Source organism: Callorhinus ursinus, unplaced genomic scaffold, assembly GCF_003265705.2.
Source record: "Callorhinus ursinus isolate GAN/ISIS: 27379988/994484 unplaced genomic scaffold, GSC_fseal_2.0 scaffold5, whole genome shotgun sequence".
Taxonomy (NCBI): domain Eukaryota; kingdom Metazoa; phylum Chordata; class Mammalia; order Carnivora; family Otariidae; genus Callorhinus; species Callorhinus ursinus.
In genome coordinates this window covers 18,611,902-18,636,370 of record NW_027397067.1, presented here as the reverse complement: position 1 = coordinate 18,636,370, position 24,469 = coordinate 18,611,902, and the positions used below count along the sequence as shown (strand labels likewise).

The following is a 24,469-nucleotide window of genomic DNA, read 5'->3' as shown; positions in this document are numbered from 1 at the left end:
GGCCCGGGGGGGGGGGGGGGGGGGCGCGGCAGGCGTCGCGGGAGGTGGGGTCGTCTGGGGCTGTCCTAGGCCGGCGCCACTGCCCTCAGGGAGCCCTCGCGATGCTCTTTGCTCCCCGGCTGGAGTTGACTGTAACTCGGCTGGATGTGGGGCAGAGGCAGGGTGGAGGAGGAAGGGCAGTTAGCTAGGCTCGGGGAACGCAGCAGGGCTTGGAATCGACTTGAGAGTATGAGATTTTGTTGGTGGACCGTGCGGTGCGGACAGGCTAGCACCCCTTGTGATGAGCAGAAGATGAGCTGTTGTTTATTAGCTTGGAAATTGAGGTAGAGCTGATTTGTCAAGATTGGGCGTGGGAAGGGTTCCGTATCGTAATTTTGATAACTTTGTCGTTTGGCGTGCTACTTTGGGAAGGTGGGCCGAAGTTGTTCCCTTGTTGACGGTCTTGATAAGGGGTCTGCAAGAGGTGTAGCCCATTCTGACATCTCTCCGCCTCCGCCACAGGAAAAACAGTGATGTTGTTATGTGACTGGGCTGACCTGGAAGAACAAGACCAGAGGTTAAGGGGTGGGGGTGGCGATATAAAAGCTAGGAAGGGAAGGACCTTCAAATATGCCGGCTTTAGTGACAAGGAAGGGAGGGTTTGAAATGGGGAAAATGAAAAAGACAATGACACCCACCAGCCACATGTCTGGACAGTGACAGCTGCTCTCAAGCTTGAATTCTGATTTATAGTTCAGACGGAGGAGATCTAGTGCATGGTAAATCCAAACAATACCTATAGTGAGGACAAGCAGATGAGGAATTGTTAAAGGGGGAACACTCATAGATCTGTTGCATCCATCAAAGATGAAATCGTTTAAGGAAAGACCGGGACATTTAACACAAACATGAATTCCTAATGCTTCTGTTTTTATTTTATAGCAGTGGAAATAGACTATATCAAATTGACAAGAAAATCAAGGTTGTTAAATGGGCTTTGGAAAAGAGTTCTTGAAGGGGGAAAAAATCCAGAATAACTTAAATGTGTGTTAAAGGGTGAAGACAGGAAAGACCTTTTAATTATTAAAACAGAGTACTTTTTTTTTTTAAGATTTTATTTATTTGACAGAGAAAGAGAGACACAGCGAGAGAGAGGGAACACAAGCAGGGGGAGTGGGAGAGGGAGAAGCAGGCTTCCCGCCAAGCGGGGAGCCCAATGCAGGGCTCGATCCCAGGATTCTGGGATCATGACCCCAGCTGAAGGCAGATGCTTAACTGAGCCACCCAGGCGCCCCTAAAATAGAGTACTTTTTTAAAACTTGCTACCATAAGCTATACTGTTTTTCTTTCTTTTTTAGATATTTTAAGGCGATGTTATGAAAAACATTACTGAAGAAATTTCATTAAAATATTTTTTGAATCTGTGGTATAGTGGCTTTAAGTTTAGTTTTTGACCCTTCATGAATCAGAAGTTCATCTTTTTATCCTTGTAGCTAATGAAAGACTGTTCCAGGTGGATGAGAAGACTTTGTATAGCGATAAAAATTGAATTTATCTAGGTCCTGAAAGGAGTAATTATTAAATTGGGGTGGGATGAGGGAAGAAATGATTTTGAGTTTTTAAAAGAATTATGTGCTTGCAGGTTAAAGAACTTACGAGATTCAAACTAAAGTTTTAGTTGAAACCAGATTTTCCATGTTAATTATATTTTTAGTATACTAAATAATGAGTATTAGACTGATGAAATGGAGTGTATTTTGTATACATATTTTTTTTTTCCTCTCCAGAATGCCAATATAAGTTGAGTGTGTTTTAGTGGAGAGTTCTGTGGAAGGAGAATCTGGAATCTTGGGTTTAAATCCCAGTTTTAATTATCGTCAGGTTACATCCCCTCTAATGTGCCATGAGCACAAACACAGTTTGGTTAACTTGTGCACCGAGTATTCCTGCCCTTTATTGGCATCTTTAGAGGGCTTATGGCTTGGTCCTTGCCGTATCTAGATGTAGGAGCTACTTGTTAGTGTGTTAGGTGTACTAGGAATTGTCTATTGCAGATTTTGCTGGTTTTACTTTTTTGCCTGCCTCTTCCATATAGTTAGCAGAAGCTAATTATGAGGAATGTGACTACCCAGGCAGGGGCTAGGCAGTGCAATAGTTTTTTAAAGATGTATAAGGCTTTTTCTCACATTTTATAAAAGTTATATTTAGTCTCCCACAAAATCTCATTGAGCATTCTCAAGGGAATCCCTGATGGATGAACTTTGTTTCTTTCCTTCTAGTCATCCATCTACATTATCACAAACATAAATTGGTAGGAATAACCCCTTTCAGTTTTACAGAAAGTGTAACGTTTTACAGTAAGATGGTGTCTTCAAATATGTATTGTCCCTGGAAACTATTATAATAAATCTCCTCTTTGCTCTTCATTATTGAGACTGCAGACCCACTTTGGTCTCTTGATAATCTGTGTGGCCATCAAGCAGGAATGGGAAGGTAAACGGGAATGGACTGGTTTGGTCATCCCTGATCTAGATTAGGTTGTGAGTGGGTAGGAGTTGGATGGTGGAAGCACAGAAGTGAGTGCTATAATCCTTCTAAATATATTTCCTAAATAACTCTTCTAAATACACCTGCCTGCATTCTTCCTCCTCCTCACCCCCAAATATTTATTGAGCACCTACCGAGGAGCTGAAGGGAGACAGGCAATAAACGGGAAAGTATATAGTATGTCAGACTTTTAATCCTTTTATGTTTTAAAATCATTTTATTGGCAGGTGAGGAGATTTCAGAGCACTGGTATTCAAAATTCCCTTACCTTTTAACAATGGCCGGTTATAAATAGTTTTTCTGTAAATAATACTGATGAAATTATAGTTCATCATATATTCTTAAGAAAATGATATTTTTTTGGTTAAAGTAAAACTTTTAGCACACCTTATCAGGATTAGTGGAGATTTCACTTTATTAAAAACAAAATTCATCCGCAAAGATACTGCACACAGGAAATTTCATTTTATTGCATTCACAAAAAGAAAAATAATGAACACTTTAAAGGGTATGCAGATTATTTAAAATGATTATCAAATTATCTTACATTTCAGACTTTATTTTGAAGTAAAGAATGGTTAGGAAAAAAACAAAAAACCTTCACATCTACACTGTTAACAATCCGTGTGAGGCGCAGAGGGCCAAGGACAGCTCCAGGTTGCCCTCTCTTGGTACCTGCCCCCACTACAGCGCTCTGCAGCTAAGACAACTCAGCAGAGGGCTTCTAGGCTGCCCTAGCTTATCTTGATCCATTCCTGCTCTCTAGAATCCTGAATTAAAAATAGTCTGGCCATCTGCTGGCAGATGAGACAACAGCTGAGCTATTTTTAGTTTCAAAGAATTTAGGATTGTTGCAGGATGGGACTTGAAGGTAGCATTGTTTGTCTCATGGGGGAGGGTGCATTTGGGCCATATTCCAGTCAGGCCTCTACATTTCAGGAGTTTCTTTGATGTTAGGGCTGTGACTAGCTCAACTTCTGTTTAAACGTCAGGTATTGACAAAGATATTCTGTAGATGTTAGGATGAACTAGTTCAAGGTTGGAAGCTGGCACTGATATGGAATTGGAGTGAAAAGGGTGACCACAAGAAGGTTTTAGAGGCAAGGGAGGCATGCAGGGACATTCATAAGGGTGGAATCCCTTGACACATGGGAGAATGATTGAGAAAAAGAGGACTTGTGAGGGAAGTAATTTTTGCATCAGACAGTGTATGAATTTTGTTGTTTATCATATCCTAAAGTGATCCTACTTGATTTTTTTTTATTTAAGTCTGTTAAACCCGTAGTTATAGTTACCCCAGAAATGTAAATATAATATTTAGTCTAAACAGTTAGAGAACTTTCTGTACCTCCAGTCCCACCCTTATTTTGGTTAGCAGTATTATAAAAAGGGTTATGTGGGTGGAGGGGAATTACTTGAGTGCTATTGACCTCAATTTTATGCTACTTTTGGTAATATCAATTTTTGTTACTCTTCACCTTTTATGGAAAAAAGTGATTTATTCCCCGATAATATTCTGCAGTGAACATTTTAATTATAATTTAAATCCATTAGCAAATCTCCTTTTAAACCTTCCTCGATATCTAAGGTAAAAGGTGTTTTCAGTAAGTCGGGCTGCCAGAATTTTTGAGATAGCTAGGAAAAAAGAGTAATGAAATGATTGATGAAAGATTCTGTTAAGTTTGAGTTGAAAAAATAAGTTTGGGTTTCAGTGTATATTCTTTCCATTGTGAAGATTTACAATGCACATTAATGTAGTTGAGATTCTGAGAAGTCTTCTAGGAAAGATATCTGCTCTGTTTTGCTTATTGAAGTTTTTAATTTATTTGACCCTTTTCAGTGTCTGTTAACACCTCTGTGAAACAGAGGAAACATTGTTCCTTGGAATTTACTTTAGGACACTATTCAAGGGAAAGAAAGGCCCTAATTACTGATAAGGTAGAGCTCTAATACAGTAGATATAATAGCCCTACGTATAGATGAGACCATTCTCCAGATTAGTCATTGTGTTTTGGGAAAGTTCTGTTGACAGTGAAGGAAGAAGAAAAGTCAGAAACAAGGAGCAGTGGGGAAGAATGGTATCAGATCACAGGACTGTTTGCTTACTAGCTCGTTTCCCATCCCATCTAATGGCAAGCAACTGGTTGTCTCTCCTGATAATATTTAACTTGCAGAGAAATGTCTGTTGGTAATTGTTTTTTCAAAGCAGAATAAAAATGTATTGTGAATGGGAAATATTTGTCATACTATTCCTTACAAAGTTGAGGAGGGGATATTCGAAAAGGGAAAATATATGAAAAAATTACTGTCGTCATTCAAAGTTAGGTATGTTCTTTAGATATTGGTTGAGCTAGTGTGTGCCAGATATTCCAGTATTGAGCATACCGCACTGAACCAAACATGCCTTCATGGAACTTACTTTCTAGTTCATTGAAGCTAACAGTAAAAAACAAAAACTAACATGGATTGTCAGATTGTTATTTTCAGAATCAGTAGTTCAGAAGGGTAAAGGGAGAATGGCCCAGGAGTGCAATTTTACATAGGGTTGTTAGGAAAGGCCTTTCTATGAGGTGACATTTCAGCAGAGAAGTGGAGAGAAGAGAGAGAGTCAGCCTTTTAAACACCTGGATGAAACAAATAGAGGTAACAGTAAGACAGGCGTATGGTTGGTGCTTTCCAGGTTGAAAGGTTTATGTGGTTGAGGGAGAGTAAGAGGGAGAGGAATGGGAAAGGAGAGCGACATTGGGATTTTATCGTATCTGTGATGGAAGCCACTGGAGAGTTTTGTATAAGAGAGTGATGTAGCAGATTTACATGTTAAAGGGCTCACTGGTAGTGATTTAGACTAGGCTGGTAGGGGGAGGAGTGAGAATTGGTTGCATTTGGAATATATTTTAAAGGAGTCCACAGGATTTGCTGATGGGTTGCTTGTATATGACAACAGTCTAGTAGCCAGAGCTATAGGGTTGTTAGAGAGGGCATTCACCATGATGAGGAACACCAGGAGAGAAATAACCTTTGGGAAATAAGTTGTTACAGTAAAATATTTTCATCCAACCCTTTATATGTATTTTGTAATTTTTTAATGATAGAATTTCCCGATAATATAATAGGATACTTTCTACTGAGAAAAGGACACAGTTAAAATAATAGGATATTTCCAACTGAGAATGTACAAAACAGTTTTAAATTTGAGTTGTTAGGTTTTTTCAATGAGGTTTTTTCCCTAAGAGAACGAACTTTCACGTAGTTAATAAACAACTGGCTTAGTCCCTTTTTGGGGTAGGATCTTTGCAGATTTAATTAGTTGAGGATCTCCAGATAAAATCATCTTGGATTTAGGGTGGGTCCTAAATCCAGTGACTAGTGTCCTTGTAAGTGGAGGGAGGGACAGGTAGACAGTGAAGGAAGAAGGCCATGTGAAAATGGAGGTAGAAATTGGAGTTATGCTGCCGTAAATAAGCCAAGGAACGCCTGTAGTCACCAGAAGCTAGGAAGAGGCAAGAAGGATTCTTCCTGGAGCCTTCAGAGATAGTATAGGTCAGATATCTGGGCTCCAGAACTGTGAGAACAAATTTCTGTTGTTTTAAGTCACCAAGTTTGTGGTAATTTGTTAACGCAGCCCTAGAAAACTAATAAAAGTTCTCTTTATCCTAACTTTTCAGACCCAGTTTGATTTGAGCTTCTATTTATAGATATATGTGCTCCCATTCAACATATATGTGTTGAAACAGTCAAATGAGTCTCCATAAACTCAGTGGCTTTCATAAGTATATAATTATTGTGGGGTGCCTGGGTGGCTCAGTTGGTTAAGTGTCCAACTCTTGATTTCAGCTCAGGTCATGATCTCAGGGTTGTGAGATCCAGCCCTGTGTGGGGCTCTGTACTCAGCAGGAGTCTGCTTGAAATTCTCTTTCTCCCTCTCTCCCACCCCCACCTGGCGTGCACTTGATCTCTCTCTAAAGTAAATAAAACTTAAATAAATGAATATAATTATTGTCTAATTGTCATCATTTTCTTTTTTTTTAAAGATTTTATTTATTTATTTGAGAGAGAGAGAATGAGAGATAGAGAGCACGAGAGGGAAGAGGGTCACAGGGAGAAGCAGACTCCCTGCTGAGCAGGGAGCCCGATGTGGGACTCGATCCCGGGACTCCAGGATCATGACCTGAGCCGAAGGCAGTCGCTTAACCAACTGAGCCACCCAGGCGCCCCTGTCATCATTTTCAATTGTATAGCCTCATCATCATTTCATGGGCATTTTCTATATATGTATTTTGTCTTCCTACCAAGCATTTTAATAATGTGTCCTGGTGGGTGGGTGGGTGTGTGTGTGTGTGTGTGTGTGTGTGTGTGTGTGTGTGGTTTTTTAAAGATTTTATTTATTTATTTGAGAGAGAGAGACAGAGATAGCACGATTGGGGAGGAGAGGGAGAAGCAGGCTCTCCCCGCTGAGTAGGGAGCCGGATGCTGGGCTCGATCCCAGGACCCCGAGATCATAACCTGAGCTGAAAGCACTTAACCCACTGAGCCACCCAGGCACCCCTGTGTCCTGTTGTAAAGTGTTTTTTGAGTTTAGGGACATTTACACTTAAATTCTGCTACACAGACTTTTCTTACATATATATTTTTATTAATCCCTGCCAAATTCATTGAGTGTTATGTATGCAGAATTATTTACAGTAAACACTAAGATTGAGTTCGCTGGGTTAGAGTGTGGTCATTTATGACTCTTGTTCCTTAGGTAGAATTGTCATAAATGTACCTGTGCTAGGTGCAAGTATACAGCCATCTGCTGAGGAAGACAGAGTATTCATTCTCTTTAGATTTATTGGTTTTGACCTATTTTTATGTAACCATTCCTTTTCATCTATCCTTTGCAATTTTTTTTTCTGTTCTAAAAGTAAAAAACAAAGACCTAAAACTCCCCTTTATAATCAGAATGTATATACTTTTGTTTTCTGTAGATTTTGACTTTTTTGGTGCTTATTTTCTTGAATTTATTAGGGTATAATAGGAGGTATTTAATAGATTCATTTTCTCCCTTTGAATTGATAGTCAGATGGTAAAAAACAGTTAAGTTAAAAAGCATTTTATTACTTCTTACGTTATTGATCATTCTCAATTTTTATTTAGCATCGTACCTAACATGGTATCAGATAGGATTAATTAGTCCTCGCCTCTTATTTATTTTTTTATAATGTTGCTTCCCCCCAAATTTTAGTATTTTATTTTTTGTTCTTTAATGCTTACTTTTAGCGTCTTATTAATATAATGCTTAGCCTTTCTTACCTTTTATTTTTATATATAAGATAAAAACTGTTATAGTTGGAAAGAAGTTGATTATTTTACCTATTTTGGGTTCTCATGCTTTATTCCCTAAATTTTAATTCTTACATAGTAATTGAGAATGTGTTTAATGCGTTGACAAGCCAGAGCTTATGTGTAATTTCTAATGTGCTTGTTCTATATTTAGAAATGAAAATGGGACCACATGCATCTTCTAATAGCGAATAAAAGTGTAAAAAAAAAGTGTATGTTTGATACCAGTTAATTAAATTAACAATTAAGACTTAATAATTAAGCTTTAAAATAATGTATCAGTGTCCAGAATAGGAATTTTATTATGAATAGAGAACAGACATTTTATAGTGAATACTATAAAACTTTAACTGTTTTTGCTACAAGATACACGGACAGAAATTAAACTTAATCAGAATGTATTTGTTGTTATAAATGCAATGATGAATTTCTGTGTTTGTTTATATGGAGTGAAAATTACTTTATTCTCTTCTCACCCCAACCCCCATTTCTGTGGCTATTGGAGAAGACTCTTAAATGGCAAATTAGGAGGAAAGGTACCTTTTTTGGTTAATATGTAGCACACACTTCCCTTAAAAAGTCAATGAATATGCCAAAGTATGGTATCTTAAACTTCTGTATGTGATTATATATTCATTGAGTTATATTCCTTTTGAAATAGTTAAATATTTTTTCAGTTTATAATTTTCTTTTACATTTCAAAAAGCACACTTAACTTGATTAATATGCCAAAATCTGATTTCCCTATAAAAAAGTTAGGCATTCAGATTATCATCATTGTAATTATTTTTGTTTTGTTGGTTTTTCTTCGTTTGAAAAATGTCTTTAGGAAAAATTAGTCTTTTTCTGTTATATTACTAAATTAAAGTCATATTTATGATTATTTATTGAGCAGTTTTAATTCTTAAATTGAATATCCCTTCAATTTTTTTAACACCCCCTCCTAAATGGTTTCTACCAATTTGGTCTCATTGAATACGACTTACAAAAAATATAAACAAATAAGTGGCATTGAGGACTTATCAATGAGATACCATGTTAGGCACTATGCTAATTTAAATTGAGAATGACTGATGGAACAAGATGTGATAAAATGCTTTTGAAAATGCTCATTGAAGCTTTCTGTCTTTAACATTTATTGAAGTTATGTGATCTTTGGCTAACAAATAAGAAACTTTGATTTCCACTCATGCATGCCTAATGCTATTCTGTGTAATTAAGATCTGTCATTAGTTTGCTTGACTAAAATTTCTTAAATGTAAAGTTTTTGTTGATTCATTAATGTCCCCAATTATTTTGTCTAGGATAGTCATGGTTAATAATTTGGCTTTCCAGGAGATGTGTAAGAAAATAAAAATATCTTTAAGTTTGGAAATTAAATGTCAAGAATGTTTGCTTTTCCTCAGTTTTCCGTGTTTATTTTTTAAACTTTTATCCTGAAATTTTCACTTAAAAAATTATCACAATATTTCAGTTCCTTTTTTTGGAACCACTCCTTTTACGTTCATTTCCTACCTGATCTTCCTTATCTCTCTTCCTCTTCCTTTTCAAACCTCAGAATCTTATGAGCATTGATATATTAATCCATTCTTGATTCATAAAAACATATTTTAGAGAAATTGAGGCAATTTAAAAATCATCAGAAAGCGAACCAGGCACCTGGTTAATATCCCTTGATGTGACCTCCCAAATGACCACTAAATTGTGGAAATGGAAGAAAATTCACTACATTGTGGAAAAGCCAGATTAATGGCAATCTGTTTCTAGATCTGGAAGGAATGAGAAGAAGCTAAAAGGATGAGAGATATCCTTGATATCTAACAAAGCTGTCAAACATAGGGATAATTCTTTTTTCCTAAATGAAAAAAAGCTTAATTTGAAATGGTGAACAAAGTAATAATCAGAGACATATTGAAATGGCTGCACTAAAAAAACACCTGTTCATGCAAACTACCATATTCTAGGAAGAAAGAAACTTAAAGAGATTCTTACAAGTTTCAATCTATGGATATTCTTTAAAATTAAGGATAAAAAAATAAATCCCATAAATACCTAGGCAGAGAAAATAAGCTACCAAAGAAGGAATTGGAATCTTCCAAAGAAGGAATTGTAAGATTGCAAGGAAGAGTTTTACCCTAGGTAAACCTAAGTAATAGGAATTTGCTGAAAATGATAGAACAGCAGCAGCAACTCTGCTAATAAAGTCAGATATACTGTTGCACATCTTTTAGGTTTTTTTCGATCTGTGCCTTATCCTGCTTCTGAGTTGTTTTTCCTTGTTCCCTTTCTTTCCTCTCCTTTCCGTCTCCTTCATCTATCCACTCCTTTCTCTCATCCCTTTTACTTCAAATATTTTTCTTCCCTTCAAATAACATCTAAAAATTTTTAGAAAATAGGGGCACCTGGGTGGCTCAGATGGTTAAGCGTCTGCCTTTGGCTCAGGTCATGATCTCCAGGTACTGGGATCAAGCCCCATGTCAGGCTCCCAGCTCAGTGGGGAGTCTGCTTCTTCCTCTCCCTCTGCCTCTCCCCCTGCTTGTGCTCTCTCTGTCACTCTCTCTCAAATAAATAAGTAAAATCTTTTAAAAAATAGAAAATAATCAGACACATTGTGAAGATATCTGTACAGATTTATCCATCATTGTGCTCTTTATGATTACTAAAAGTTGAAAGCAAGTTGTCAACAATATGGGATGGGTTAAATAAATAATGGTATTTGGAATACTGCAAAGCACTGAATAGTGACATGCTGGAAATATATTCATTGATATAGAAAGATAAATGAGTGGAAATACATAAAAGCTATATAATCTGTTATATAATTATGTGATAGTATTAATTTGAACAAGTATATATAGGTATGCATAGAAAAAGTGTTGCAAATATAAGGAAATTTTGACAAATATATTGAGAGACCTGTTTCATTGTCTTGTTTTGCAGTAGAACTACGATGTATCTATAAGGTTGTTAGAGAAGTATATGTCATTGAAGAGTCTATATGCCTCTATGGAACTTTTGTATCATGCAAAAATACTGTTTTCCTCTCCAAGCCTGTGGTATTTAAATGTAGAGAAAGGGAGGAGAAAGAAAAAAAAAAAACCTACAAAGATAAGTAGTGGCCTTCATATTGAAGTAAAAAATAAAACCAAGAAAGAAGGTGGAGGATATCAAAGCTAACTGATTGAATGATAGTCACATTTATTTACCACCATGTCAGCCTGGTAGTAAACACAGGGACAGTTTAAATGTGTCTTTTGTATTGCTTAGAGATACCTAGTTATCAATTAAAAATGGATTGTATCCTAGGCTTCATCACTTACAGGCTTCTGACAACAAGAAAGAAATTTTTTCAGTACCGTCATGCTCTTTCTCATTTTGATTACTTGAATGGAGAGAGAATAACTGGTCTCAAACAGACTTTTGACTAGGCACTACTTATAATTTCTGTCTTTGGTTATCTAAGTATCATATGAGAATTAAAAGTCTTAGAAAACTCCTTTGGTTGCTGTATCTTTGAAAACACAAAGGAAACCTTAGTTTTCACCTCAGATAAACCCTAAGCCAAGAAAAGTTTACAGGCTTTAGAAGATCTCCTCTCCATGTATGTAGCCATTGTAGCCTTCTCAACCCATTTAGTAAAGGGCTGAAAATTGATTGAAGAATAGAGGTTTCTTGATGTTTATAAAAAAGTCCATTAGTGTTAACTGGTATTAGTGTTAACTGGTATAGACTTAGTCTTGCAAATTCTTGGGTCTACATCTTTTCTGGAGTTGAATACCATGTTCTTTTCAATTATAGCTGACCTTTGAACAAGGTGGGAATTGGGGACACTGACACCCCTGCACAGTCAAAACTCTCCAGAAACTTTACTAATAGCTTACTGTTGGCTGGAAGCCTTACTGATAGCATAAACAGTTGACTAAAACATATTTTGTGTGTGAAATGTATCGTACTGTTTTCTTATGATAAAGTAAGCTAGAAAAAAGAAAATGTTGAGAACTGCATTAGAGAAAATACATTAAAGTACCTCCCAGAGCAGCGCCCACCCTGCCCTCTAGGTGTGTTTTTCTGCTTCAGCATGGCCTCTTGCCTGCCAGCCATGGTGCTTGACCCAGCTCAGCACTCAGGGCAGCTCACAGCTCTGCCTGGTCCTGGGCCACGGGGGAGAGGCGGGTGGCTGCTCACTGTCTGAGCAGGCCTCCCTTTAGTACTTAGAGGACAAGGGGCATGACCTGTGTGCCAGTTGTCTTCCATTCAGTCCTGTGGTGACTGGGGTGGGCAGTTGTAAATAAATGCTCTGTGGCTTTTGCTGTCAATTCTCAACAAAACAAAATAAAACCAGTATTAAGTGGGCCTGGGCATTTTAAACTCTTGTTGTTCAAGAATCAACTATACATAGAATCTCATTTATTTCTTCCTATTCCAGTTGAGTCACAAAATAACGCTGTTAGTTGTAGATGTTGTTATTCTCTTTTATTGATAAATGCTTGCCTAAAAGCAGTGAGCTAAAATTTGTGTTCATTCTATTGTAATGCAGTTACAACTTGGTTAGTCTTGAGCTGATAACTTCTGTGTTCTTTCTCTTCTTCACCCATTGGTAAATTTCTCCTCAAAAATCTTCTCTCATACCAATTCAATATTTATTTGCATTTATAATTATAATTTAATTGCATTTATTTGCAGATAATGTTTGGGAATATTAAACATATTAGTTACTCATGTGTTGGTGCTGTCCTTAGATTTCTGGAAAATGTTTTCTTGGCTTCACCATCAACCTGAGTTTTACCTATTGAGAGAATGAGAGATTTGACTGAAAAAGAAGAGAGAATGGATTAATTTTGGAACACGGGACATTACAGAACTGGGACAGGCCTGAAACAAGCTCCTTTACATAACCTACACATAGCATGATTGTGGGTAAGAAAGAATAGATAGAAAGATGCAGAATGGTGAAGTGAGAAAGTATTAAAAACAAGCTTTACTTTGCTGCACAACATATACTATTTAAAATATGTCAGCATGTTTTAAAGTTTGTTGGTGATAGCTTGTTTTTTGTGTTTGGGGGGAAAATGCTAATTATTAGCTATTTTCTGTTAAAAAGGTAAATTAGTGGATTTTGCCTATGTGGCTGTTTTGGGACTACCTAATATTTTGTGTATTAAAATTTTTCATTGTGAACTGTTGATTTTGCCACATGGTTAAAAGCCAGGGTTATTAACCTGCATTAATAAACGTTTATTGAACACCGTCAGTGTGTCTTTTAATTTTATTAGATACTGTGGATGCTAGAGATCATGTATGGCCCTTGCCTTCAAGCAGCTTTTAGTGTTCTTGGGGGAAATAGATTGTAATAAACAGATGTTATAGGTGATACATATGTGCTATTGTAGACACATATAAAATTGATGGAAACCCATCAATGCTGCTAATGTAGACATATATACAATTGATGGAAACCCAAAGGAAGAATTGATCAGTTCTTTCCAAGAGTAGTGGTTTTGTGAGACCATGTATCAGGTATAGCTTTATAGTGGAATCTACTTTAGACCTCAGGCTTGCAAGATCACTAGATGACTGTACTGTGGAAGAACATTATAGACAGAATGAGTTGCTTGAGCATAGATGTATGAGTTAGTATCGCTATCCCTTGGGAAATGCAGGAAGTTCAGTGTGACTGTAGGATGTAGTTTGATAGAGTGGATAAGGAGAGAAAGGAGTCTGGGGAAGACAGCAGGGGGCAGAAGATCTTTTATACCATGCTAAGGAGTTTAGACTTTTTCTTAAATAGACTGTAGAGTGCCAAGCAAAGGAGTGAAGTGATGGTGTTGCAGTTCAGAAAGATCACTATTGGCATTATGAAAAATAAATTGCTAGGATTCAGAACTCTAGGCAGTAAGACCATTATGCGTGTGTGTGTGTGTGTGTGTGTGTGTGTGTGTATAAAACATATATTTAATTTTATTTAAATTCAATAAAATCTTTAAAAATAAATAAATTCAATTAATTAACACATAGTACATTGTTAGTTTCAGAGCTAGAGTTAGGGGTTCATTGGTTGCATATAACACCCAGTGCTCATTACATCATGTGCCCTCCTTAATGCCCATCACCCAGTTGCCCCATCCCCCCACCTACCTCCCCTCCAGCAACCCTCAGTTTGTTTCCTGAGATTGATAGTCTCTTATGGTTTTATTTCCCTTTTTGATTTCATCTTATTTTTCCCTCCCTTCCCCTATGATCCTCTGTTTTGTTTCTTAAATTCCCCATATGAGTGAAATCATATGGTATTTGTCTTTCTTTGATTGACTTACTTCATTTAGCATAGTACCCTGTAGTTCCATTCACTGTTGCAAATGGTAAGGATTTCATTTTTTTGATGGCTGAGTAATATTCCATTGTACACATATACCACATTTTCTTTATCCATTCATCTGTTGAGGGACATCTAGGCTTTTCCCGTAGTCTGGCTGTTGCAGACATTGCTGCTATAAACATTGAGGTGCAGATGTCCCTTTGGATCACTATGTTTGTATCCTTTAGGTAGTGCAATTGCTGGCTCATAGGGTAGTTCTATTTTAACTTTTTTGAGGAACCTCCATACTGTTTTCTGGAGTGGCAGCACCAGTTGGCATTCCCACCAGCAGCGTAAGAAGGTTCCCCTTTCTCCATATCCTCTCCAACATTTCTTGTTTCCTGACTTTTTAATTTTAGCCATTCTGACCAGCATGAAGTGTTGCCTCATTGTGGTTTTGATTTGTATTTTCCCAATGCTGAGTGATGTTGAGCCTTTTTTCATGTGTCTCTTGGCCATTTGTTATGTCTTCTTTGAAGAAATGTCTGCTCATGTCTTCTGCCCATTTAGTAAGACCATTATATTAATAACTGTTGGTAGAGTCCAGATTTGAAGAAGCAGGGGCATGAGCTTGGGGCCCATATGGAGAGCTTAGATCTCAGTAAATCAGCAGGACTTCACAACTGGGTGTGAGAAGTGAGGGAAAGGAAGGCACTTAGGATAATTGAGGTTTCTAATGTGATTTTGGGCTATTGGATCCATTTACCAAGGAAATGACCACATTTAAGAGAAGGAGTTGAGGAAGAATATGGATTCAGTTTTGGTTAAGTTGATTTCGAGGTACATGTGGGACATCTAAATAAAGATGCTTAGTTGACAGTTGTTTATAACATGACAAAAGCTGAGGAGAGAGAGAGCTGAGCTGTAGATAGAGGTTTAGGTATTACCAGCATATAGTTAGCCACTTAGATCCTTTTGGAGAAAAGGAGATGTATATTAAATTACCCAGTAAATTGCTCTCATTTATTTCTTTCTTCAGGAAACATTTGTTAAGGACCTGTTTGTTCCAGATTTTATGCTAAGCCTGAGTAATATAAAGATCTAAAGGATGGCCTTTGCTGTTAAGGAGCAAATTGAGAGAGATGAACACATGAAGTAATTTCAGTATAAGAAGATAGGTGTTGATAATGATAACCAGAGAGGCTATGGAAATAACTGTAATTCTCTTAGCCTGGAAGTGCAGGGGGAGACTTCTTAGAAATGACAGCTATTTATTCTAGAAGGATGAATATGTGTTAGGAAAAAAATGGGTGAGTGAAAACTATTCTTGGGAAGGAGGAGTATCATTAGCTAAGGCATGAGTAGCTGAAAAAACACGAAGTTTGGGAGAGTTACCCAGAAACTTGGCATGTTAAGAGTCTTAAGTGTGAGGCAGGAATGGTAGAAGATGAGGCTTGTGGGCAGTATTATAGGTGATGGTAAGCATGGACAGAAAACTACTGAAAGATTTTTAGCTGGGAGCGACATAAAACATGTAACTGAACCAGTCTTAAAAGGTACCTGCCAGGCAAATTCGTGGTGGGGGTAGAATTCCAGGCAGAGAATGTAGTTTGAGCAAAAAGCCTGGAGGTGTGAGATAACAGGTCACTTCCGGGGATTTAGAGTGTTCTTTTAATATTGGAGTGTGGAATACAAGGAAGGGGAAGGGCATGCAGAGAGATGAGAGTAGTTGAAGGGGTCAAATCTTGGAGGGTCTTGTGCCGAAGAGCTTGAAATTTATCCTGTCAACGATCACTCTGGCACTAATGTAGTAGGGCTCAAGAAGAGAGATGAGGAATCAGTAGGCCTGATGAGAGATAAGAGCCTGGCTTAAAGATGTAACAAGGAATAGAGAAATCAGATTCAAGGAATTACAACTGTTCTCATCCTTGGCTGTAGACCAAGAGCACCTGTGAAGTGTCTTAAAAATGAAATCAGCTGCATCACAATACTGGCGATCCTGTTTACTAAGTCTGGGCATGGGCCTGAGCATCTTATTTTGCTTTTTAATTTTGTATTTTACATTAATATAAGTAAAACTGAATTTTTTTGTGTGTGTACAGTTATAAGAATTTTAAAACGTGAAGATTTATGTAAGCTCTACCACAGTTAAGATATCAAATAGTTATAGCATCCCAAAAAAACTCTTGCTACTTCCTTGTAGTCACAGACTTCTCCCCATTTTTAATCCCTGACAATCACTGCTCTGTTCTATGTCACTATAATTTTGTCTTTTTGAGAATGTCACATACATCAGATCATATAGTATGTAAGCTTTGAATTTGGCTTTTTTCATTCAGCGTGTCTTTGAGATTCATCCAAGTTGCTACATGTATTAAAAGTCTGTTCCTTTTTATTGCTGAGTAATAGTCCATTGTATCCAGGTACTACAGTTTATCTGTCACCCATTGACAAAGGAAATTGAGTTGTTTCCAGTTTTTGTTAGTATGACTAGAGCTGCTGTAAACATTCATGTATAGATTTTTATTTGAACATAAGTTTTCATTTCTCTAGGGTAGGTACCCAGGAGTGGGGCTGCTGGGTCATATGGTAAGTATATGTTTAACTTTATAAGAAACTTTCAGACTGTTTTCCAGAGTGGCTATACCATTTCACATTTTCATCATCACGGTTGGACAGTTCCAGTTGCTCCATATTTTCACTAGCTCTTGTTGGTCTCTATACTTTAACTGTATTTAAACTATTTTAATAGGTGTGTAGTAGTATCTCATTATGGTTCTCATTTAATTTTCTTTTTTTTAATTTGTTTATTGTTATGTAAATCACCATACATTACATCATTAGTTTTTGATGTAGTGTTCCATGATTCATTGTTTGTGCATAATACCCAGTGCTCCACGCAGAATGTGCCCTCTTTAATACCCATCACCAGGCTAACCCATCCCCCCACCCCCCTCCCCTCTAGAACCTTCAGTTTGTTTTTCAGAGTCCATCATCTCTCATGGTTCGTCTCCCCCTCTGACTTACTCCCCTTCATTCTTCCCCTCCTGCTATCTTCTTTTTTTTTCTTAACATATATTGCATTATTTGTTTCAGAAGTACAGATCTGTGATTCAACAGTCTTGCACAATTCACAGCGCTCACCATAGCATATACCCTCCCCAATGTCTATCACCCAGCCACCCCATCCCTCCCACCCCCCACCACTCCAGCAACCCTCCGTTTGTTTCCTGAGATTAAGAATTCCTCATATCAGTGAGGTCATGTGATCCATGTCTTTCTCTGATTGACTTATTTCACTCAGCATAACCCCCTCCAGTTCCATCCATGTCATTGCAAATGGCAAGATCTCATTCCTTTTGATGGCTGCATAATATTCCATTGTGTATATATACCACTTCTTCTTTATCCATTCATCTGTCGATGGACATCTTGGCTCTTTCCACAGTTTGGCTATTGTGGACATTGCTGCTATAAACATTGGGGTGCACGTACCCCTTTGGATCACTACATTTGTATCTTTGGGGTAAATACCCAGTAGTGCAATTCCTGGATCATATGGTAGCTCTATTTTCAACTATTTGAGGAACCTCCATACTGTTTTCCAGAGTGGTTGCACCACCTTGCATTCCCACCAACAGTGTAGGAGGGTTCCCCTTTCTCCGCATCCCCACCAACATCTGTCATTTCCTGACTTGTTCATTTTAGCCATTCTGAACTGGTGTGAGGTGGTATCTCATTGAGGTGTTGATTTGGATTTCCCTGATGCCGAGCAATGTTGAGCACTTTTTCATGTGTCTGTTGGCCATTTGGATGTCTTCTTTGGAAAAATGTCTATTCATGTCTTCTGCCCACTTCTTGATTGGATTATTTGTTCTTTGGGTGTTGAGTTTGATAAGTTCTTTATAGATTTTGGATACTAGCCCTTTATCTGATACGTCATTTGCAAATATTTTCTCCCATTCTGTCGGTTGTCTTTTGGTTTTGTGGACTGTTTCTTTTGCTGTGTAAAAGCTTTTTATCTTGATGAAATCCCAATAGTTCATTTTTGGCCTTGTTTCCCTTGCCTTTGGTGACGTTTCTAGGAAGAAGTTGCTGCGGCTGAGGTCGAAGAGGTTGCTACCTGTGTTCTCCTTTAGGATTTTGATGGACTCCTGTCTCACGTTTAGGTCTTTCAGCCATTTGGAGTCTATTTTTGTGTGTGGTGTAAGGAAATGGTACAGTTTCATTCTTCTGCATGTGGCTGTCCAATTTTCCCAACACCATTTGTTGAAGAGACTGTCATTTTTCCATTGGACATTCTTTCCTGCTTTGTCAAAGATGAGTTGACCATAGAGTTGAGGGTCCATTTCTGGGCTCTCTATTCTGTTCCACTGATCTATGTGTCTGGTTTTGTGCCAGTACCATACTGTCTTGATGATGACAGCTTTGGAATAGAGCTGGAAGTCCGGAATTGTGATGCCGCCGGCTTTGCTTTTCTTTTTCAATATTCCTCTGGCTATTCGGGGTCTCTTCTGGTTCCATACAAATTTTAGGATTATTTGTTCCATTTCTTTGAAAAAATTGGTTGGTATTTTGATGGGGATTGCATTGAATGTGTAGATTGCTCTGGATAGCATTGACATCTTCACAATGTTTGTTCTTCCAATCCATGAGCATGGAACGTTTTTCCATTTCTTTGTGTCTTCAATTTCTTTCATGAGTATTTTATAGTTTTCTGAGTACAGATCCTTTGCCTCTTTGGATAAATTTATTCCTAGGTATCTTATGGTTTTGGGTGCAATTGTAAATGGGATCGACTCCTTGATTTGTCTCTCTTCTGTCTTGTTGCTGGTGTATAGGAATGCCACTGATTTCTGGGCATTGATTTTATATCCCGCTACTTTACTGAATTCCTGTATGAGTTCTAGTAGTTTTGGGGTGGAGTCTTTTGGGTTTTCCACATACAGTATCATACCATCTGCAGACACTGAGAGTTTGACTTCCTCTTTGCCGATTTGGATGCCTTTGATTTCTTTTTGTTGTCTGATTGCTGTGGCTAGGACTTCTAATACTATGTTGAAGAGCAGTGGTGATGGTGGACATCCCTGCCGCGTTCCTGACCTTAGGGGAAAAGCTCTCAGCTTTTCCCCATTGAGAATGATATTCGCTGTAGGTTTTTCATAGATGGCTTTTATGATATTGAGGTATGTACCCTCTATCCCTATATTCTGAAGAGTTTTGATCAAGAAAGGATGCTGTACTTTGTCAAATGCTTTTTCTGCATCTATTGAGAGGATCATATGATTCTTGTTCTTTCTTTTGTTAATGTATTGTATCACGTTGATTGATTTGCGGATGTTGAACCAGCCTTGCAGCCCAAGGATAAATCCCACTTGGTCATGGTGAATAATCTTTTTAATGTACTGTTGGATCCTCTTGGCTAGTGTTTTGGTGAGAATTTTTGCATCCATGTTCATCAAGGATATTGGTCTGTAATTCTCCTTTTTGATGGGGTCTTTGGTTTGGGGATCAAGGTAATGGTGGCTTCATGAAATGAGTTTGGAAGTTTTCCTTCCATTTCTATTTTTTTGGAACAGTTTCAGGAGAATAGGTATTAATTCTTCTTTAAATGTTTGATAGAATTCCCCTGGGAAGCCATCTGGCCCTGGGCTTTTGTTGGGAGATTTTTGGTTACTGCTTCAATTTCCTTAGTGGTTATAGATCTGTTCAGGTTTTCTATTTCTTCCTGGTTCAATTTTGGTAGTTGATACATCTCTAGGAATGCACCCATTTCTTCCAGGTTATCTAATTTGCTGGCATAGAGTTGCTCATAATATGTTCTTATAATTGTTTGTATTGCTTTGGTGTTGGTTGTGATCTCTCCTCTTTCATTCATGGTTTTGTTGATTTGGGTCCTTTCTCTTTTCTTTTGGATAAGTCTGGCCAGGGGTTTATCAAACTTGTGAATTCTTTCAAAGAACCAGCTCCTAGTTTCATTGATATGTTCTACTGTTCTTTTGGTTTCTATTTCATTGATTTTGCTCTGATTTTTATTATTTCTCTTCTCCTGCTGGGTTTAGGCTTTATTTGCTGTTCTTTCTCTAGCTCTTTTAGGTGTAGGGTTAGGTTGTGTATTTGAGACCTTTCTTGTTTCTTGAGAAAGGCTTGTATTGCTATATACTTTCCTCTTAGGACTGCCTTTGCTGTATCCCAAAGATTTTGGACAGTTGTGTTTTCATTTTCATTGGTTTCCATGAATTTTTTTAATTCTTCTTTAATTTCCTGGTTGACCCATTCATTCTTTAGTAGGATGCTCTTAATCCTCCATGTATTTGAGTTCTTTCCGACTTTCCTCTTGTGATTGAGTTCTAGTTTCAAAGCATTGTGGTCTGAAAATATGCAGGGAATGATCCCAATCTTTTGGTACCGCTTGAGACCTGATTTGTGACCTAGGATGTGATCAATTCTGGCGAATTTCCAATGGCACAAGAGAAGAATGTGTGTTCCGTTGCCTTGGGATGGAATGTTCTGAATATGTCTGTGAAGTCCATTTGGTCCAGTGTTTCATTTAAAGTCTTTATTTCCTTGTTGATCTTTTGCTTAGATGATCTGTCCATTTCAGTCAGGGGGTGTTAAAGTCCCCCACTATTATTGTATTGTTGTCGATGTGTTTCTTTGCTTTTGTTATTAATTGCCTTATATAATTGGCTGCTCCCATGTTAGGGTCATAGATATTTACAACTGTTAGATCTTCTTGTTGGATAGACCCTTTAAATAGGATATAGTTTCCTTCATCTCTTATTACAGTCTGTTTTAAAATCTAATTTGTCTGATATAAGGATTGCCACCCCAGCTTTCTTTTGGTGTCTATTAGCAATGTAAATCGTTTTCCACCCACTCACTTTCAATGTGGGGGTGTCTTTGGGTCTAAAATGAGTCTCTTGCAGACAGCATATCGATGGGTCTTGTTTTTTAATCCAGTCTGATAGCCTGTGTCTTTTGATTGGGGCATTTAGCTCATTTACATTCAGGGTAACTATTGAAAGGTATGAATTTAGTGCCATTGTATTGCCTGTAAGGTGACTGTTACTGTATATTTTCTGTGTTCCTTTCTGGTCTATGCTGCTTTTAGGCTCTCTGCTTAGAGGACCCCTTTCAATATTTCTTGTAGGGCTGGTTTCATGTTTGCAAATTCCTTTAGTTTTTGTTTGTCCTGGAAGCTTTTTATCTCTCCTTCTATTTTCAGTGACAGCCTAGCTGGATATAGTATTCTTGGCTGCATATTTTTCTCATTTAGTGCTCTGAAGATATCATGGCAGTGCTTTCTGGCCTGCCAGGTCTCTCTGGCTAGGTCTGTTGCCAATCTAAATGTTTCTACGATTGTAGGTTACATATCTCTTCTCCCGAGGTGCTTTCAGGATTTTCTCTTTGTCTCTGAGACTTGTAAGTTTTACTATTACATGTCGGGGTGTTGACCTGTTTTTATTGATTTTGAGAGGGGTTCTCTGTGCCTCCTGGATTTTGATGCCTGTTTCCTTCCCCACATTAGGGAAGTTCTCTGCTATTATTTGCTCCAATATACCTTCTGCCCCCCTCTCTCTTTCTTTTTCTTCTGGGATCCCAATTATTCTAATGTTGTTTCATCTTATTGTATCGCTTATCTCTCGAATTCTGCCCTCGTGATCCTGTAGTTGTTTCTCTCTCTTTTTCTCAGCCTCTTTATTTTCCATCATTTGGTCTTCTGTATCGCTGATTCTCTCTTCTGCCTCGTTTATCCTGGCAGTTAGTGCCCCCATTTTTGATTGCACCTCATCAGTAGCCTTTTTGATTTCCACTTGGTTAGATTTTAGTTCTTTTATTTCTCCAGAAAGGGTTTCTCTAATAACTTCCACGCTTTTTTCACGCCCAGCTAGTATCTTTAAAGTCATGATTCTGAACTCTAGGTCCGACATCATAGTAATGTCTGTACTGAGTAGGTCCCCGGCAGACAGTACTACCTCTTGGCTGAGGTGATTTTTTTCGTCTTGTCATTTTGTCCAGAGGAGAATAGATGAATGAGAGAACAAAATGCTAACAGATTAACAACATCCCCAGCAAATATACTCTATACAAATCAGAAAAGACCTGAAACCAGGGGAAAAGAAAGGGAAAGAAAGAAAAAAGAAAGAGAAGAAAAAAGAAAAAGATAAAAACAATCAAAAACAGAACAAAACAAAAAAAACAGAATATGATCAGATACGATCAGGCTAGTGCATAGATCAGTGCCACACACTAGATTTTGGGCGTATTTTGGTCTGTTAGAAGAAAGTGCCTCCTAAAATTTTAAGGGAAGAAAGACTTATATATGTACAAAATAAGGGTTGATACAATGAAGGGATGGAAGATGACTGTAAAGATGAAAATTATAAAAGATTTTATAAAAGGAATTGATAAGTTTGAAAAAAGAAAAGATTAAAAAAAAAAGAAAAAAAGGGAGAGAATGTGATCAGGCAGGAGACTAGAACAAAGACATACACTAGTGATTTAGGGTGTATTTTGTTCTGTTAGAAGAAACTGTATCTCAAAATTTTAAAGAGAGAACAACTTATATATATATATGGCAAAAATAAGGGTAACTACTATGAAGGGAGAAAATAATGACTCTAAAAATGAAAAATGAAAAAATTTTTTTTAAAAAAGGGATTGATAAGATGTTGGTTGAAAAAGGGAAAAAGAAAAATTCAAAGAAAAAGCTAAAAAAATTAACTTTGAAAAACTAATGAATCATGGTAAAAAAGCCATGAATTCTATGTGCAGTATTCCCCTAGCGCTGGAGTTCTCCCGTTCTCCTTGATCGGTAAACCTGGTCTTGGCTTGCTGGCTCTTCGTGTGATCTTCTGGGGGAGGGGCTCGTTGCCATGGTTCCCAAATGTCTTTGGCGGAGGCGGAATTGCCCCGCCCTTGTTGGTCCGGGCTAAGCAAGCTGCCCGGGTTTGCTCTCAGGAGCTTTTGTTCCCTGCAAGCTCTGGGTACAGCTTTGGAGGACCAGGGTGAAAATGGTGGCCTCCCACTCTGCCCGGAGGAGCTGAGAACTCAGGGCCCGCTCCTCAGTGCGCCCCCAGAGAAAAGCAGTCACTCCCGTCTCCCAGGTCTCTGGATGCACTCCGTGCTCACCCGGCCTGTGACCGAGCATTTCTATCTCTGGTACCCGACCCCGTGTGGAGTCTCCAAACCCAGCAGGTCCTTGCCGTGCGCTCCCGTGCCGCTCCTCCCCGGGGAGGAAGGGGAGTCTCCCCGGCTCTGCCACTTGTTGGGTCCCTGCTGGAGGAGCAGTGGCGCGACTGGGCCCGGATCACAGTTTATGGCGACCCCGAGCTGAGAGCCCACGCCTCAGCTCTGTCTCTGCAGCCGGCTTCCCCGCTCCGATACCTGGGAGCTCTGCTGCACTCAGACAGCCCCGGTCTTTCTGTGACCCCGAGGGTCCTGAGACCACACTGTCCCGTGAGGGTTCCACCCCCCGCTTAGCCACTGGAGCGACATCCCTCAGCGGAACCGGCCTCTAAAAGTTCCGATTTTGTGCTCTGCGGCTCTATTACTTGCCAGAAGCGGCAGAGGCCCCCTCCCCCGCCGTCTATCCTTCCGAATATAGCCTTGGATTCACTTCTCCGCACTCCTACCTTCCAGTAAGTGGTCGCTTCTCTGTTCAGAGAGTTGTTGCTACTCTCTTCTTTGATCTCCTGTTGAGTTCGTAGGTGTTCAGAATGGTTTGATCCCTATTCAGCTGAATTCCTGAGACCAGACGAAATCCAGGTCTCCTACTCCTCCGCCATCTTGCTCCGCCCCCCCATTTCGATTTCTTAATGGCTGCTGTTATTGAACATCTTTTCATGTACTTATTTGCCATGTTATATCCTTTTGGTGAAGTGTCTTAAGTCTTTTGCAAATTTTTTGATTTGGTTATTTGTTTTACTGTTGAGTTTTAAGAGTGTGTGTGTATTTATATACATTTCATTTATTTAAAAATGCTTATATATACACACACAGAAGTCCATTGTCAGGTATGTGACTTGCAAATAACTTCTGTAACCTACCTTTTCATTTTCTAAACAGTGCCTTTCACAAAACAAGGCTTTATTTTTTGTTAAATCGAATTTATTAGGGGCGCCTGGGTGGCTCAGTCAGTTACGCGTCTGTCTTTGGCTCAGGTCACGATCTCAGGGTCCTGGGATGGAGCCCTGCATCAGGCTCCCTGCTTCTCCCTCTCCTTCTGCCTGCCATTCCCCCTGCTTGTGTGCTCGCTCGCTCTCTGTCTCCGTGTGTCAAATAAATAAAATCTGTTTTTAAGAGTCTAATTTATTAATTTTTTTA

At 38.5% G+C, this 24,469-nt stretch overlaps 1 protein-coding gene across 2 annotated transcripts in view; it reads left to right on the top strand.

Moving 5' to 3' along the window:
- The window catches only part of ARFGEF1 (ARF guanine nucleotide exchange factor 1), a 145,294-nt gene that overhangs the window by 752 nt on the left and 120,073 nt on the right, over window positions 1–24,469 (top strand). The window lies entirely within an intron of this gene.